This window comes from Mus musculus, chromosome 4 (genome assembly GCF_000001635.26).
Source record: "Mus musculus strain C57BL/6J chromosome 4, GRCm38.p6 C57BL/6J".
In the NCBI taxonomy this organism is placed as follows: domain Eukaryota; kingdom Metazoa; phylum Chordata; class Mammalia; order Rodentia; family Muridae; genus Mus; species Mus musculus.
The window spans coordinates 147,356,183-147,372,816 of record NC_000070.6 but is presented as its reverse complement, the minus strand read 5'-3'; the positions used below and the strand labels follow the sequence as shown (position 1 = coordinate 147,372,816).

The following is a 16,634-nucleotide window of genomic DNA, read 5'->3' as shown; positions in this document are numbered from 1 at the left end:
AGGTCAGGGAGCAGGAGCTGATGCAGAGGCCATGGAGGGATGTTCTGTACTAGCTTGCCTCCCCTGGCTTGCTCAGCCCGCTTTCTTATAGAACCAAGACTACCAGCCCTGAGATGGTCCCACCCACAAGGGCCTTTCCCCCTTGATCACTAATTGAGAAAATGCCTTACAGTTGGATCTCATGGAGGCATTTCCTCAACTGAAGCTCCTTTCTCTGTGATAACTCCAGCTGTGTCAAGTTGACACAAAACTAGCCAGTACAATTGACCCCTTGTCAACTTGACACACAAAAACATCACTACTAAGCCTCAACCCTTACAATCTTATTCATCCCCATTCTAAATAACTTTAAAAGTCCCACAGTCTTTACATATTCTTAAATTTTCAATCTCTTTAAAATATCCATCTCTTTTAAAATCCAAAGTCTTTTTACAATTAAAAGTCTCTTAACTGTGGGCTCCACTAAAACAGTTTCTTTCTTCAAGAGGGAAAATATCAGGACACAGTCACAATCAAAAGCAAAAGTCAATCTCCAACCGTCCAATGTCTGGGATCCAACTCACGATCTTCTGGGCTCCTCCAAGGGCTTGGGTCACTTCTCCAGCCAGGCCCTTTGTAGCACACACGTCATCCTCTAGGCTCCAGATGCCTGTACTCCACTGCTGCTGCTGCTCTTGGTGGTCATCTCATGGTACTGGCATCTCCAAAACACTGCATGACCCCTTCAATCCTGGGCCTTCAATTGCAACTGAGGCTGCACCTTCACCAATGGCCTTCCATGGCCTCTCACAGTGCCGAGCCTCAGCTGCTTTGCGTGACCCCTTCATGCCTTCAAAACCAGTACCACCTGGGTGACCCTTACATATTACCAAGTCCTGCTGCAGCAGGAGTACAACCTTGGCCATCTCTGGAACACAGCCTCTTTGTGCTTTCAGAAAACACTTCCCAGAAGATGTCACCTCAATGATGCTGGTCTCTTCTTAATCACCACTAATTTCTTAGCTCCAGCTAACCAGCATCAATAGTCCCAGTATGCAAAGTTTTTGCTTTAGTAGTTCTGGTATCTTGTTAATCACAACTGATTCTTCAGCCCCAGCTAACCAGAACTACAGAATCTTCACATTCAAAACAGCAATGGCCCTGAAAAGAGTCTTTAATTTTCCCTCTGAAATTTCACAAACCAGACCTCCATCTTCTGCAGTGTTCTCAACAGTATCTTCCAAGCTCCTACACAACATCCGACAGAGCTCTTAACAACGGATGGATCTTCAAGCCCAAAGTTCCAAAGTCCTTCCACAGTCCTCCCCAAAACATGGTCAGGTTGTCACAGGAATACCCCACTCTGCTGGTACCAATTTGTCTTAGTCAGGGTTTCTATTCCTGCACAAACATCATGACCAAGAAGCAAGTTGGGGAGGAAAGGGTTTATTTGGCTTACACTTCCATACTGCTGTTCATCACCAAAGGAAGTCAGGACTGGAACTCAAGCAGGTCAGGGAGCAGGAGCTGATGCAGAGGCCATGGAGGGATGTTCTGTACTGGCTTGCCTCCCCTGGCTTGCTCAGCCTGCTTTCTTATAGAACCAAGACTACCAGCCCTGAGATGGTCCCAACCACAAGGGCCTTTCCCCCTTGATCACTAATTGAGAAAATGCCTTACAGTTGGATCTCATGGAGAAATTTCCTCAACTGAAGCTCCTTTCTCTGTGATAACTCAAGTTGTGTCAAGTTGACACAAAACTAGCCAGTACAATACCTAAACAGAGAATTCACAATGAAGCAACTGTGGAAGGCTGAGAAACTTCAAAAGAAATGTTCAAAGTCTTTAGTGATCCGAAAAATATAAATCAAAGCAACACTGAGATTCCACCTTCCACCAATCAGAATGGCTAAGATCAAAAACTCAGGTGACAGCACTTGCTGGCCAGGATGTGGAGAAAGAGGACCACTCCTCCATTGCTTGTGGAATTGCAAACTGGTCAACCATTCTGGAAATCAATCTGGAGATTCCTAAGAAAATTGGAAATAGATATACCTTAAAACCCAGCTACACTCTTGGGCATATACACAAAAGATGCCCCACCATGACACAGGGGCTTGTGTTCCACTATGTTCAGAGTGGCCTTATTTGTGATAGCCAGGAGCTGGAAACAACCCATATGCCCCACAATGGAAGAATCGATACTGAAATATGGTTCATTTACACAATGGAATATTATTCATCTATTAAGAACAATGACATCAAGAGGTTTGGAGGAAAATGGATTGAACTAGGAAATTCCATCCTGAGTGAGGTAACTCAAACTCAGAAAGGACATGCATAGTATGTACACACTAATAAAAGGATATCAGCCAAAAAAAGTATATAATAAAATGTAAATGACGAAAGAGGGTTAATAAGTTCAAGGTTCCAAGTGAGGATGTCTCAATCCCACTTGGGAGAGAGAAGAAAGCAGTCATGGGTGAAGAAGGAGGGAGGGACCTGAGTGGGAGTAGGGACAGAGAAGGGAAGGGGAAACATGATCAGACATTATGAGGGATAGGGGGAGGACTGAAGCCCTGAGGACCAGTAGAAAAAATGGAAATAGACAGCCTCAGCAAGTAGGCTATGGAGGTCCATCTCACATGTTCCAAAGACCTAGGAGGTGAGAGACTCCCAGGACTCAAAGGGAGAGACTTTGGATAAAGTGCTGTCCAGCTTCAAGTGGAGTGATGGAGTTGCAATTGTTCCTGTTTGAAGGATCTCCAAGGACAAAACTGAAGAAGCACATGAGAGAAAGGAGGTCCATGGACAAACCCAAATTAGGATCCATATCCAGGGGAGACAAAGAGCAGTGACACTGTTACTCATACTGTGTTGTGCTTGTAGACAGGAGGCTAGCATGGCTGCCCTCTAAGAGGTCCAACAAACAGCTGAGTCAGATGCAGATTCTAGCACTTAGCCAATGGATGGAAGCCAATGACCCCTATGGTTGATTTGGGGGAAAGCCAGAAGGAGCTGAGGAGGAGGGTGGCCCCATCCATATACCAGCAGTCTCAACTGAACGGGACCCCCGCCCCCAAGATCTCTCAGAAAAAGGGCCAACAACCAGGCAGCATACAGCAGCTGACATGAAGACCATGACAAATAAACAGTGGATGACTACCTGGTCTGACCTCAGTGAAAGAAGATGCACCTAGTATTGGGGAGGCCTGGTGGGATGGTGGGGCATGCAGACATCCTCTTGGAGGGAGGGGAGAAGGGATGGGATGGGGTGTGGAAAAAATTTTATAAATTTAATTAAAAATAATCAAGTTAAGTGTCTTTAGTGTAAAAATGACATTTGACTTGTATATAAATTCATATGCAATTTTATGAATAGTGTTACTATGATTATATTTCATGTTGAGAGCATATTTCATAAAATATATTGACATACAAAATCAAGGAGAAGACATGGTAGAAACTCACTGATGGCTGCCAGGGAGAATATATATGCACAGAGATAAAATGAATCATTTGAGGGTATGCCCTTGGAAGGATTCCCTCCTTATATCAAATCTGTTAAATAATATCACCGTTGGAACATCATCCTCAACAAGCATGTATCTGCATTGTGGCATTGTTCCAGGCAGTTCTCAGGTTCCCAATCAGTAATAAATATGAATGCAATGACACTCTTCGGAGCCTAGCTGTTACAGATTTCATCTCTAGCCACCACTCTTAAAGGTTAACATGAAAGAAAGAATGTGTGATAATGGTCTCCTGGCATACATACCAATACACATACATACACATATATGCACACATACATACATATGTTTATGCATAAATAAAAACATAAGAATTCATTCTGAACATGGAGATACTATTGCTGAAGAAAGTTGTCATGACCATGATTGTGAGGAGCCGCCCTTGCAGTCACCATTACAAGATAGTGCTGACATTCGGTGTTCTAACTGGTAAACAAGTAGTCTGCGCATGTGCTGGGGTATTTTTCCATTCCTTGTGCCCTGCCTGTCCCGTGGCATCATCTGGGTTGATGGTGAGCAGCCAATCAGGGCAAGGCACATCTCCAACCGCTCTTCGTGGTCTATAAAAGGACCGAGTTTCCTGTGCTCTGGGTCTCCTCCTCCCCAGAAGCTGATCATCTATCTCTCGAGATGCATTAAAGCTTTGCTGCAGAAGGATCCGAGTTTGTCCTGTGTGTGTGTTCTTGCCGGCGAGATTCAGAGACACAGGGACACATGATATCAGCAAATATTCAGTGCTTCTTATGTATTTCTTTGACCTTATATTTCTCTCATGTCAGATATTTCTCTTGGCATTTAACAGGTATATGTATGATCTCTTTCAACGCCCTGGCCTCAGAAGTATGGATTGACAATGAGAAAAAGCAGATTATCAAGTACCATGGAATGTCAGAAAATGAATGAGAATTGACGAGGGAAATATTGATTTCCTGTGCTAGGCACAGGTAAAGACAGAATGAGCAGGAGAAAGAGAAGGAGCCAGAAGATTTAAAAAAAGATTGCTACAGTTAATTTAAGGCCAAGCAGAGCAATTCAGTGTCTGAGAACCAGGCTGAATGAGTCAGCTGGGAGAGTAGTTTGAGCCTGAACAGCTGAGTTGAACCATCCAGGTAAGAGTTGAAATGAGGCTGGGCAGTGGTGGTGCATGCCTTTAATCCCAGCACTTTTCTCAGTTCCAGGCCAACCTGGTCTGCAGAGTGAGTTCCAGGGCAGCCAGAACTCTACACAGAGAAACCGTGTCAGGAAAACCAAAAAAATAAAATATTTTTAAAAAAGGAGTTGAAATAAACAAACAAGAAAGGGGGAGTTTAATCAGCAGGAAATCTCAGAGGCTGAAAACACTCTAGGACTACATAAGATTATTTAGAGGCTAGAGGCTTACAGGACTAGGCCATGATAATTAGACAGAGGCAGTCAGCCTCCCAGACAATAATTATAATAGTAGAATAAAGGTTAGTTTTACAGTCCTGTGCAAAATCTAATACCACTCACTATAAAAGCTTTCTAGAATGTAAAAAGAGAAGAAACACACCTCAGAAAACAAATGGAAAGAGACTTGAAACTAAACCAAACGGTCCAGACAAGGCAGGAAAGAGATTATTCCATCCTTTTTTTTTTCAATTTTTATTTGATAATTTCTTCATTTACATTTCAAATGTTAACCACTTTCCTACTTTCCTCTCCAAAAATCCCCTATCCTATTGCCCCACCCCTGCTAACCAACCCACCCTCTCTGGCTTCCTGGCCCTGGTGTTTTATTCTGGCATAGAACCTTCACAGGACGAAGGGCCTCTCCTCTCATTGATGACAGACTAGGCCATCATCACCTACATATGTAGCTAGAGCCATGAGTCCCACCATGTGTTTTCGTTGGTTGTTGGTTTAGTCTCAAGGAGCTCTAGGTATACTGGTTAGTTCATATTTTTGTTCCTACTATGGGGCTGTAATCCCCTTCAGCTCTTTGGGTAATTTCTCTAGCTCTTTCACTGGGGACCCTGTGCACTGTCCAATGGATGACTGTGAGCACCCACTTCTGTATTTGTCAGGCACTTATAGAGCCTCTCAGGAGACAGTTATATCAGCCTCCTGTCAGCAAGCTCTTGTTGGTATCCACAATAAAATAAGGCCAAATTCAACAAACTGCATCAGTGTGAACACAATTCAAGGACTTAAACTCATGTAGATTGGACCGAAGATGTGATTCAGAGAGCAAGTGCATCTTCTGGAGAAGAACAACTCAGATCAGACCATCCACTCTGTCAACAAATATTGTGGATGGACTCTCTGATGGTAGCATTCAGAGTCCAGAAACTGCTATGCAAACTGGGGCAGGAGGCAGAGCTATCAATGGCCATACCCAGATTTGTATCCTGTGTGCTACAATTTCAATCTGCCAGGCAAGGCATGGCCGCCAGTATCATAGTGGCAAGGCTATCTGTGGGTAACAAAAGGCTTTCCTGTTCAAGCTGAGGCCAGCTCCTCAGGAAAAGCATACATAGACTAAACAGAGATTCTGGCTAAAATCCAATAAAGAAGGTCACAGGCCCTGGGAGCGAATCCAAGACTGACATTTGCTTCCTGTGTAAATGGCCCTTTTCAAACACATTAACTGATGCTTTTCAGTCTGGGTAAAAGAAACTTTGATTTCAATGGGCAACAGCAATTTCCCAGCATCAAAATTAATTAAATATTGACATGAAGTGACAGCTGACAGCACTACCTACCATGGGAAATCCATATCATCACATCTAATATTCTTAGTGAAATCTTTCAGAATCATTAATGAAACAGAAGCTGGCAAAACCAAATTCATGTCCTCTTTGTACTGGCAGGTGAGCCCCACCCCACCCCTTTTCAAAGCTGCTAACACACCTGGATCCTTCAATAGTGTCTCCTTGGCCTTTACCATCTAGGGCTCTTAGATTTGATTTATATTTATGAAGATTTGGCTGAGAAAATGAAGACCTGAAAATGGGAAAATCATTCAAAAAAACCTGGACCTTTTCATGTGACAAAAATGAAAGATGCCAACACCAGGTGAAAGGATAAACATGAAGGAAAGAGAAGATGTCATGAGAATGTCTCTTTTTCCCTGAGGATTTCAGTTTACTCTTGAGTCAGTCACACAGTTAACACACAGAGAGTCCTTTTCCCAGAATCACTGAGAAACAAGGAAGAATGTAAGAAAACTATTGTGACACGCAGGATCCAAACTGTTGAACTTCTCCAACAAGAGATTGCTGAAAAAAACCCTGAATGCAGGGTCTAAGCATTACCACACCTGCAAGAACTCCACAGTGCAGCACTCAACAAACCATGAATGTGTATGGGCAAAGTGCTTTTCATGAAACAAGGAGTCATTTTTCTTAAGAAAGTGAGCAATCATAATTATTTCAAAGGTGCTGTTTAATTTTGTCCTAATCCATAGTAAGTTTTCTATTTATAAAAATATCTTAGCCTAGAGTCATCCTTTCACAGCATGCTGGGCAGAACCTTGGAGGATTAGAAGAATTCAGGAGGAAAGGCTAACTGGGGTAACTATTAACATATCAATGAAGACAGGGATTGGGATGGTGCTTTCTTGGCTCCTGGTTAACTCTTGGCTTGACCTCTATTCTCCTTCTCATCTTCAATTCCCTTCCCCCCATCTAATGAACTGGTTCAGTCTGGACCCAAAGAGATAACTCTGAATGCTTTCTCCCTCATGCTGAAATACCAAAAATTAACCCCACCACAAGCCCAAGAACCAGGTATCTTCTTGCAGCTCTGCAGGTTGCATGTCTTAGGAAAATAATAAGGCCTCACAGAAAATGACAAGGGCATATAAAACCAGCTGTAGGAAGTGACCAAAGTCTATCTCTTGGTCAAGATGTAATATTTTAAAAAGCTTTCCAACATTGTAGAATTTTTTTTTCTCTGACGACATTAAGGGTTAACAGAACCTACTATATATCTTCTCCTTAGTTGTTCATTGCTGCAAACCTGTTTTCATGCTTCAATGAAACCTAAGGTGTAACATTAATAACTAAGACTATGAAGACACATCTCTGGATGCTGTATTTACATCAATGACTACATATAACTCAGTGTGAAACTAACGGAGACTATAACTTTGTTAGGTTAATGTGAATATATACAGCCATATGATGGTGCTTTATAACGTAAATTTTCTAATTCAATCAAATCTTCACCAATTCCCCATATGACAAATATCTACAAGGCTCTCTCAGGATGCCTACTCAGTTCCCTGGAGAAAGGGAAATGAAATGGCAAATGAAGGAACAGGGGAGTTAAGAAAGCAGGAACGAATTTGAATTACAGTTGCTTTATAAAGGCTTTTGCAAAGACAAACCTCCCGGTATACAAACTCCAGATGCAGCCAAGGATCTACAAGGATACTTTAGAAAAATATTCTGGCAACCATAAAATTGATTAAAACATCATCATGAACCAAAATCACAGGATCTCAAACTTCCTGACAATGGTAAGATATCCACAACAGATTGTGAGAGTAGCGACAGAAAATGCACCCCTGCTCCACGTGCCTGCCCTGCTCCTGCCCATTTCCTAGTACAACAGCTCCTCTGACCTGGAAGGCAACAGGACCAGCTGCTGAATGTCCTAGGAGGCCAGCAAGGAAATTTTCAGGTTCTGCAAATACTAGGCACTAGTCTTCCTCCAGGACATCCTGACCACAAGGCAGCCAAGGTACAAGGAGAATGCTGAAAAGGCAGAACTTCCTGTCATTTCTGCCTGGTTCCTCAGAGCCCCTCCTTCTGGACCCGCCCAATATTCAGCAGCTTCCTGCAATTCTTCTAAGCCCACCTACTTCAGGACCTTTTAATTAATTAGCTTCCCAGCTCTTCACAGCAATTTTTATTGTTTTGGATTTTTAATTGCTTGCTTACTTAATTCATTGATTGATTGGTTGATTCTTCGTTTTAATTTTGTCTTTTTCTTAAACTTATTTAATCATGCATGAAGCCCACCCTCCCCAACTCTGTTGGGGAACCACTCCTCCAACTCTGTTGCAGTTTCACACAACTTCTCTGGAATTTCTCTGCACAGCTTCCCCACAATGTTGCTGCCAGACTAGACCAGAGCTGGATGTACTAGGACACTGCACCTGGGTTCTGAGAGTTTTACAGAGTCAGACTGAAGAGAGAACATGCTAGGAACAGGTAAAGATAGAATGAGCAGGAGAAAGAGAAGGAGCCAGAAGATGAGAAAAGATTTCTACAGTTAATTTAAGGCCAAGTGGAACAATTCAGTGTCTGAGAGAAGAACTCAGCTCGGAGAGGAGTTTGAGCTGGAAAAACCGAATTGAATCAGCCAGATAAGCATTGAGAAGGAATAAGAAAGGGGGGGGGGGCTTACTCAGCAGCAAATTTCAGAGGTTGAAAACACACCAGGCCTAGATAATACTGTATGGAGAGTAGAAGCTTACATCACTAGGCCTAAGTTAAAAGATGTAGGCAGGAATCCTCCCAAATTACAGTGACAATAGGAGAATGAAACTTACTTATAGAGCCCTGGGGTAAAAAGTAGACACTGCTCAGTATAAAAGCTCTCAAGGATAGAAGAGAAGAAACATACCTCAGAAATAAGGCAAACAGATTCAAAACTAAAGCAACCAGTACAGAGAAGGTCAAAAATAATTATTCTACTCTAATGGGGATTAATGCAACACAGAACATCAATTAAGAACACAGGTCAAGGACAGGAAAACATTTAGAGTGGATAGAATAGGTGATTCAGAAAGCAAATAGACCTTCTGGAGAAAGCCACCTCATATCAGACCATTCACTCTCAACAGACATCTTAGACACCCCGGTGGGAACTTCCATAGTGAAAAAAATTGCTAGGCAAATTGGGGCAGGAAGCAGAGTTATCAATGTCTATATTCAGGTTTGTAACCTGCTTGCTCCAATCTGAATCTGCCAAAATGGAAATTTTTATGATACTGGCAAGAATATCTGTGGGTAACAGGTTTTCTCTTTCAAGCTCCACAGGAAACAAAAATCCATAGATTACAGTGAAAATCTGCCTAAAAAATACGATAAGTAAGGTCACAGGCCCTAGGAGGGAATCTACTGCTGACATTTGCTTTATGTATAAATTGCCCTTATAACAACCATAGCCTGATGTTGCTTTCAATCTGGATAAAAGAAACTTTGATTTCAATGAGCAACAGCAATTTCCCAGGATCAAAATTAATTAAATATTGACATCAAGTAACAGCTGACAGCACTTCCTTCCATGGTAAATCCATATCATCACTTCTAATATTATTCTTTTCCAGAATCATTAAGGAAATAGAATCTGGGAAAATCAAATTCATGTCCTCTTTCTACTCACAGGTGAGCCCAACTCCACCCATTGTTCAATACCTCTAACATACCTGGATCCTTTGTGAGAGTCTCCTTGACCTTTAACCTTCTAGTGCTCTTAGTGTTGATTTACAGTTATGGAGAGTTGACTGAGCATATGGAGACCTGAAAATGGGTAAATATTGTTTAGAATGAACATGAAACTGTTCATGGAACAAAAATGAAAGATGTCAATACCCGAGAAAAGGATAAACATGAAGAGAAGTTATCAAGAGAATGCCTATTTTTCTGAGTATTTCAGTTTACCCTAAAGATGTGAGAGTCAGTCACACAGTTAACACACATAGAGTCTTTTTCCAAGCAATACAGAAGAGGAGGACAGAAGACTGGAAGAAAATTATTCTGATCCAGAATCCAGACAGTAATTCAGTAAGTAAGTGTTCAAAATTATTCAAAAGATGCTGTCTAATTTTGTCTTAATCCATAGTAAAAGCCGGTAGTGCACTCCTTTAATCCCAGCACTTGGGAGGCAGAGGTAGGCGGATTTCTGAGTTCGAGGCCAGCCTGGTGAGTTCCAGGACAATCAGGGCTACACAGAGAAACCCTGTCTCAAAAAAAAAACAAAAACCAAATACAAACAAACAAAAAAAAATCCATAGAAAAATTTCCACTTATTAAAATATCTACTCCTGAAATCATCACCGCACAGCATGGTGGGCTGAACCTTGGAAAAATTCAAAGAAATTCAGGAAGAATGGCTACCAGGGGTACCTGTTAACATATCAATGAAGTCATAGTTGGATAGGTACTTTCTTGGCTGCTGGTGATCTCTTGACCTGCCCCTCTATCCTCCATCACATCCTCAATTCCCCTCCCACCACATGATGGCCCGGTTCAGTCTGGACCCAACCAGATATCTCTTCATTCCTTCTCCCTCAGAGTAAAATGCCAAAAATTAACCTCACCACCAGCACAAGAACCAGGTATCTTCTTGAAGTGCTGCAGGTTGCATGTCTTAGGAAAATAATAAAGCCTCATAGGAAACTACAATGGCCTATAAAATGCCTGTAGCATGTGACCAAAGTCTATCTCTTGGTCAGGATGTATTATTTGATAAAGCTGGTCCACATGGAGAAATTGGTTTTTCTCTGGGGACACTCAGGGTTAACAGAACCTACTATATATCTTCAAGTCTGATAATCTGTCTCACACACATTCTCTATGAATGATTATTATTCACCTGACTGCATTTTCTTTTCAGGGTCCCCTTCCCCTTCCCCTTCCCCTTTCCCTTCCGGTATTCAAACTCCAGAGAGGGTCAAGGATCTACTGGGTTGTTTTAGAAAAATATTCTGGCAACCATAAAATCAATTAAAACATAAACTCAATTCACGGGAACTCAAACTTCCTGATAATGGTAAGATATCCATAACAGAATTGTAAGAGTAGCAACAGAAAACGCACCCCTGCTCCACATGCCTGCCCTGCTCCTACCTGTTTCCCAGCCCAACAACTCCTCTGACCTGGAAGGCAACAGGACCAGCTGCTGAATGTCCTAGGAGGCCAGCACAGCAACTGCAGCTTAAGGAAGTTTTCAGGTTCCGCAAATACTAGGCACTAGTCTCCTTCCATGGCTTCCTGACCACGAGGCAGCCGAGATACATCGAGAATGATGGGATGGCGGAACTTCCAGTCACTTCCTCTTGGTTCCTCAGAGCCACTCCTACTGGACCCGCCCAATACTCACCAGCTTCCTGCCATTCATCTAAGCCCACCTACTTCAGGACTTTTTACTTAATTAGCTTCCCAGTTCTTTAGAGCAATTTTTGTTGGTTTGGATTTTTGCTTCCTTGCTTGCTTGCATATTTAATTTATTGATTGATTTTTTGATTGACTGATTGATTCTTTGTTTTTTTTTTGTTTTGTTTTTTTTTGATTTATTTATTTATTATATGTAAGTACACTGTAGCTGTCTTCAGACACTCCAGAAGAGGGCGTCAGATCTTGTTACAGATGGTTGTGAGCCACCATGTGGTTGCTGGGATTTGAACTCCAGACCCTCGGAAGAGCAGTCGGGTGCTCTTACCCACTGAGCCATCTCACCAGCCCTGATTCTTTGTTTTTATTTTATCTTTTTCTTAAACTTATCTAATGAAGCAGGAGGCTCACCCTCCCCATCAGGAACCACTCCTCCAACTCTGTTGTGGAAACACAACTTCTCAGGACCTACTCTGCTCAGCTTCCTACAAGGTTGCTGCCAGACTAGACCAGAACTGAATGTAGTAGGGACTGCACCTGGGTTCTGAATCCTTCAGATACAATGGATCCTGCCTAACTTCTCACATTGGGAGTATAGACTCCTGGGCTAAAAATGCACACAATTAAGCAATCCCTCTGAATTCTGGTGCTCAATACCCAAAACAAAGTAAAACTAAGATAAAATGTCTTTGGCTCAAACTATCAACTATGTATGTATCTTATAAAGAGAGCAATTTACATGATATCCTAGGTAAAGAATAGAAAATCCAGAGTCATGATAAAAGAGATCAAAGTATGTAAGCCACATATGTCAATTGATAGAGGACAGGAACAAAATTATTCGTGGGCAAGAGAATAATAGCAAAAGCCTGAAGGAAAGGAGGACAACATAGGATATAAAAATTTTGTTCAATATGTGCTTAGAAATAAACAAGGAAAAGAGCCTGAAAAGAAAATGCAGTAAGGCGAATAATAATAACTCATAGAGAACGTGTGAGACACAGATTATTAGACTTGGACAAAAGGTAGAGGAGCTGGATACCTTAGTCAAAGAAAATGATGAATTAAAGTGATGTTAGGTTTAGGCACAATATTATTTACTGCTTGGAGGGTGAGGCAATTAAGAAAAATTCCTTTGAAAAAGTGTCTAGATTTTTGGCAAAAGAAAGAAAGAATAAAGAAAGGAAAGAAGGAAGGAAGGAAGGAAGGAAGGAAGGAAGGAAGGAAGGAAGGAAGGAAGTGTAGGACCCCAAATTTAGGGACCCCGCTCTAATCCAGGAACAGGGAACACCCAAGAACACAAGAATTCTCTCTTGTTGCAAGACGCATGAGGTTTATTTGGCAGAGCTCTGGGTCGACACGTACCTCGCACAGGAGGCAGGGGAGTCGACCCCCAGACTCGGAGCCTAGGGGCTTTTAAAGACGCAAAAGGTTGGGAATACAAGGAATTTTGGCAAAAGGCACGGGATTGATTCATTAACAGAAAGATTACATGTCAGCAGAAAAAGGGGGCATTAGAGCTGTTCCGGTGGGCTTGGGACTTATCTAACAACCAGTTGATTTATGTGACTTTACTTGGCGCCAAGAGGTAATGAAGAGACAGGAAGCTCCGGCCAGCTCCGGCCAGATGGTGTGGATGGCCTTGCCTGTCTCCGGATTGAGGGGTGAATCCAACCAGATGGTGTTAGCTTAGATAATATAGCCCCATTTGTCCTTGAATACCTTTTCATACAGTCAAGCTGTTCTTAGGAATGCTTTAACAACAGCCCCGCCTTGGCCTGCCTGGGGCTGTTCTGCTTTGTTCCCAGTCCCCGATCCCGGCTGTGGGCTCCTAAACAAGTTACACAATTTCATCTTCCTTCAGAAGGAAGGAAGGAAGGAAGGAAGGAAGGAAGGAAGGAAGGAAGGAAGGAAGGAAGGAAGGAAGGAAGAAAACAGAAAGAGACCTACAATACATACTGCACTGTTTAGCCATTTGTTCATAGAAGATTCCCTGATTGTGCTCTATAATACTCTATGTACATCCATGCATATCTTCATAAGCTGGGGTAAGGAGACTCAAGAATTACCCAAGTCACCTTAGAGAATATGGCATGAAGTCAACTCTTTTAATGAAAGTAATGAGTTCCAGGATTCTCTTGTGACCTCTGAGGTTCAAATCCTGTTGTGATGACGGTGAGAGTTAAAATGGATTCTAGGCCATCATGGTAGTGAGAGCTCAGAAGCACAAGCCCAGATCTGATGGTCTTTCTTTACAGAACAGGGTTCTGAGCCCATGGACACCTTTCAGAATGCAGGGCTACTTGTTACCCATTGTGGTGAGTTTTATATTTTCCCATATTGTGTTTATGCAAAAAAAAAAAAGATAGGAAAATTAGGTCACAAGTTAATTGATTCTGCATATGTGAACATATTAAACTTAGTTAATTTAACTAAGTGTGAGTCCAAAGTTGAATTCTCTACTTTCTCTTATCTGAGCCTTCCATCCTGCGTGTCTATTCAGTTAATTTAAATCTGTAACATGCTGAATACTGCCTTGTGCATCTCTCTCTACATGTGTCTGCCTTCTGTCTCCCTGTTTGTGTCTATCTGTGTACTCTGTATGTATGTCTGTTGGCTTTTGTATCTCCATTGCTGGTCTTAAGAAAGACCTTTGCAATATTTTTGGGAACACCAAGAAAACCCCATTACATGGGGAAGGAATGGTATAGTATACAGAAATCTTTAACAGAGTTTTAAAAAGGATGAGGTAACTGGCTCCAAGTGATCAAGACAACAAGCATTTACAGACATCACTGTTTATCAATCAGTACACATAATAGTATATTCATTTTAGAAGGTTGCACTGAGCCTCTGCATTTCATGCTTTCAACAAATGACACTCAGGCAGTTCTGGACATGACTTGAAAAAGTACATAAATTACCATTGTATCAATAAATTATTATTGTACCAATGCATCACGTTAGGTTTTAAAAGTTGATCACAAGAGAAATACAAGGAAAAAAATAATGTTTGTTTTTACATTGTTCTTTGAAAAAGAAAGCTAAACCATAAATTTGAATACACAGTAGGACTGCAGTTTTAAATCTTAAATTTCTTCAAGTTGCATTAACTCTGGTTGTAAGGTCCAAGAAAAGTCACCATCTATTAGAAGGTAAGAACTTTTGTATACTGCATTGCCACACTTGTGGTTCTGCCAATGCATAGGAAAGCCCCATGGTACAAAACTCCATGGAGTTCGGCTGGCTGTATTCTTAGTAAGATGTTTGGATTTTTTTTAAAAGAACCAGCTTATAAGTGTATGAAGGTGATTATAATTAAGTCTCTGAATTCTGAAAGAGATGGAGTTCCAGTTGATCTTGTCTTTTCCACTGTGTTTTATCAACTGAGTTGTTCTACAAAGTGGTTTCATAAAAATAAACGAACACGGCAGGGCACCGACAACAAAAGGTGTTGCTTTTTACAAACTGACAATAAGTCTTCATTGCTAACGAGCAGACTTGCACAACTCACTGTGTATAAAGAGGTCAAGCTGGTGCCTCCAAGAACATTGGCTCTTACGTTCCACAGTCCTCGTTATGGGAAGGGCTTTGCAAGCTACAAAAAGTGAAATACATACACAGAACCAACCAAAAAGACATTGATCTAAAATTTGTCCTTCCTCAAAAATATGCTAGGTCAATGATGTCTTGAATTTATTGTGAATAACCAATCAATATCTAATTTGACTTAAATACCCAAAGCACCCTTGTGAAAAGTTTTACATATATATGTGTGTGTATGTGTGTTTGTGCATATATATGTGTGTGCATATATATGTATATATATATATATGTATATATATATATATATATGCATATTGCATATGGATGTGAGTGTAGTGGGAGTACTTGTGGACACACCAGTGTTATAAATAATGAGAAGGAGGTTTTTATACAGTTTAAACCGTAAGCCTTTCACTGAAGAAGTCTACCACCGATCATTTAAATTTCAGACTATTCAAGCCTATGACCTCATGTGTAGCTTGCTCTTTACCTCTCTGCCCCTGTTCCCATTTATCTGTTCTCTTCTCTTTCTCCCACTTAATCTCTTCCACCTGCTTTCTCTTCCCTACATCACTTTTTCCATCCAGAAATTCCACCCTCCAATTCTTATCCCAGGAATTGGATGTTAGGTTTTTTTCTTTCAAGCAATCAGGTGTGAGACATCTCCAGAATTCTGTGGATTACCTCTAGGCATAGAGAGCTGCCTGCCATTCAAATATCTCAGCAGGTGTGGAGACAAGTATTTATAAATGTAAGGCTGGTGATATGCCATAGAAATGACAATATCAAGATCCTGCTAGAACTTAGTTCTCTACTAATATAGCAATAAAAAGTTAAAAATACACAGACACACCTGCATAAAAGTTTAGAAAATTAACTTCAGCCCATGTGAAGAGTTCAGAAAGGCCAAAAGAGGAAATTGGAGACCACAGGGTGGAAAGTCACTTTGAATTAGAATAGTCTGACCTCAAATGAAGAATAATACACCTGCCCCAGTGTTCTGATTGCTGGGATTATGCCAGCAGCACTTGCATGTTTGATGTCTATAGAGTCAAGCAACGTAATCACACTTTGTATATCTGAACAACATAATTTATATTCTTTAAAAATATTTGACTGTCTTTCTATTTACACTAACACAACATTAAAATTCTAAGAACTAGAAACATCCATAAAATATATTTTTTTCTGTAGAGAGCAAAAGGACCTTGTGGTCAAAAATAACCTCTAAGGTAACCAGGAATATAAAACCACAGAGTTTCTGTTCAGTGAAAGAGAAGTATACTTTTTTCTGACCAGAAGTGAGGGAATGGATGTAGTAAGTGGTATGGTGAGCTGTGCTAGATGTAGTGCCACAAAACACCTGAAAGTCCCAGACTATAAAATTTTCCCGTGCTGGGCAGTGGTGAAGTTCGCCTTTAATCCTAGCACTTGGGAGGCAGAGGCAGGCAGATTTCTGAGTTTGAGGCTGGCCTGGTCTACAAAGTGA

The 16,634-nt window shown here is 41.3% G+C and overlaps 1 protein-coding gene across 1 annotated transcript in view; it reads right to left on the bottom strand.

Annotated features, from left to right (window-relative positions):
• The window catches only part of Zfp978 (zinc finger protein 978), a 267,146-nt gene that overhangs the window by 19,211 nt on the left and 231,301 nt on the right, over nucleotides 1–16,634 (bottom strand). Inside the window, exon 2 of the mRNA NM_001378742.1 lies at nucleotides 9,913–10,006. The gene's annotated coding sequence lies outside the window, so the exon portion shown is untranslated. The remainder of the gene's footprint in view (nucleotides 1–9,912; nucleotides 10,007–16,634) is intronic.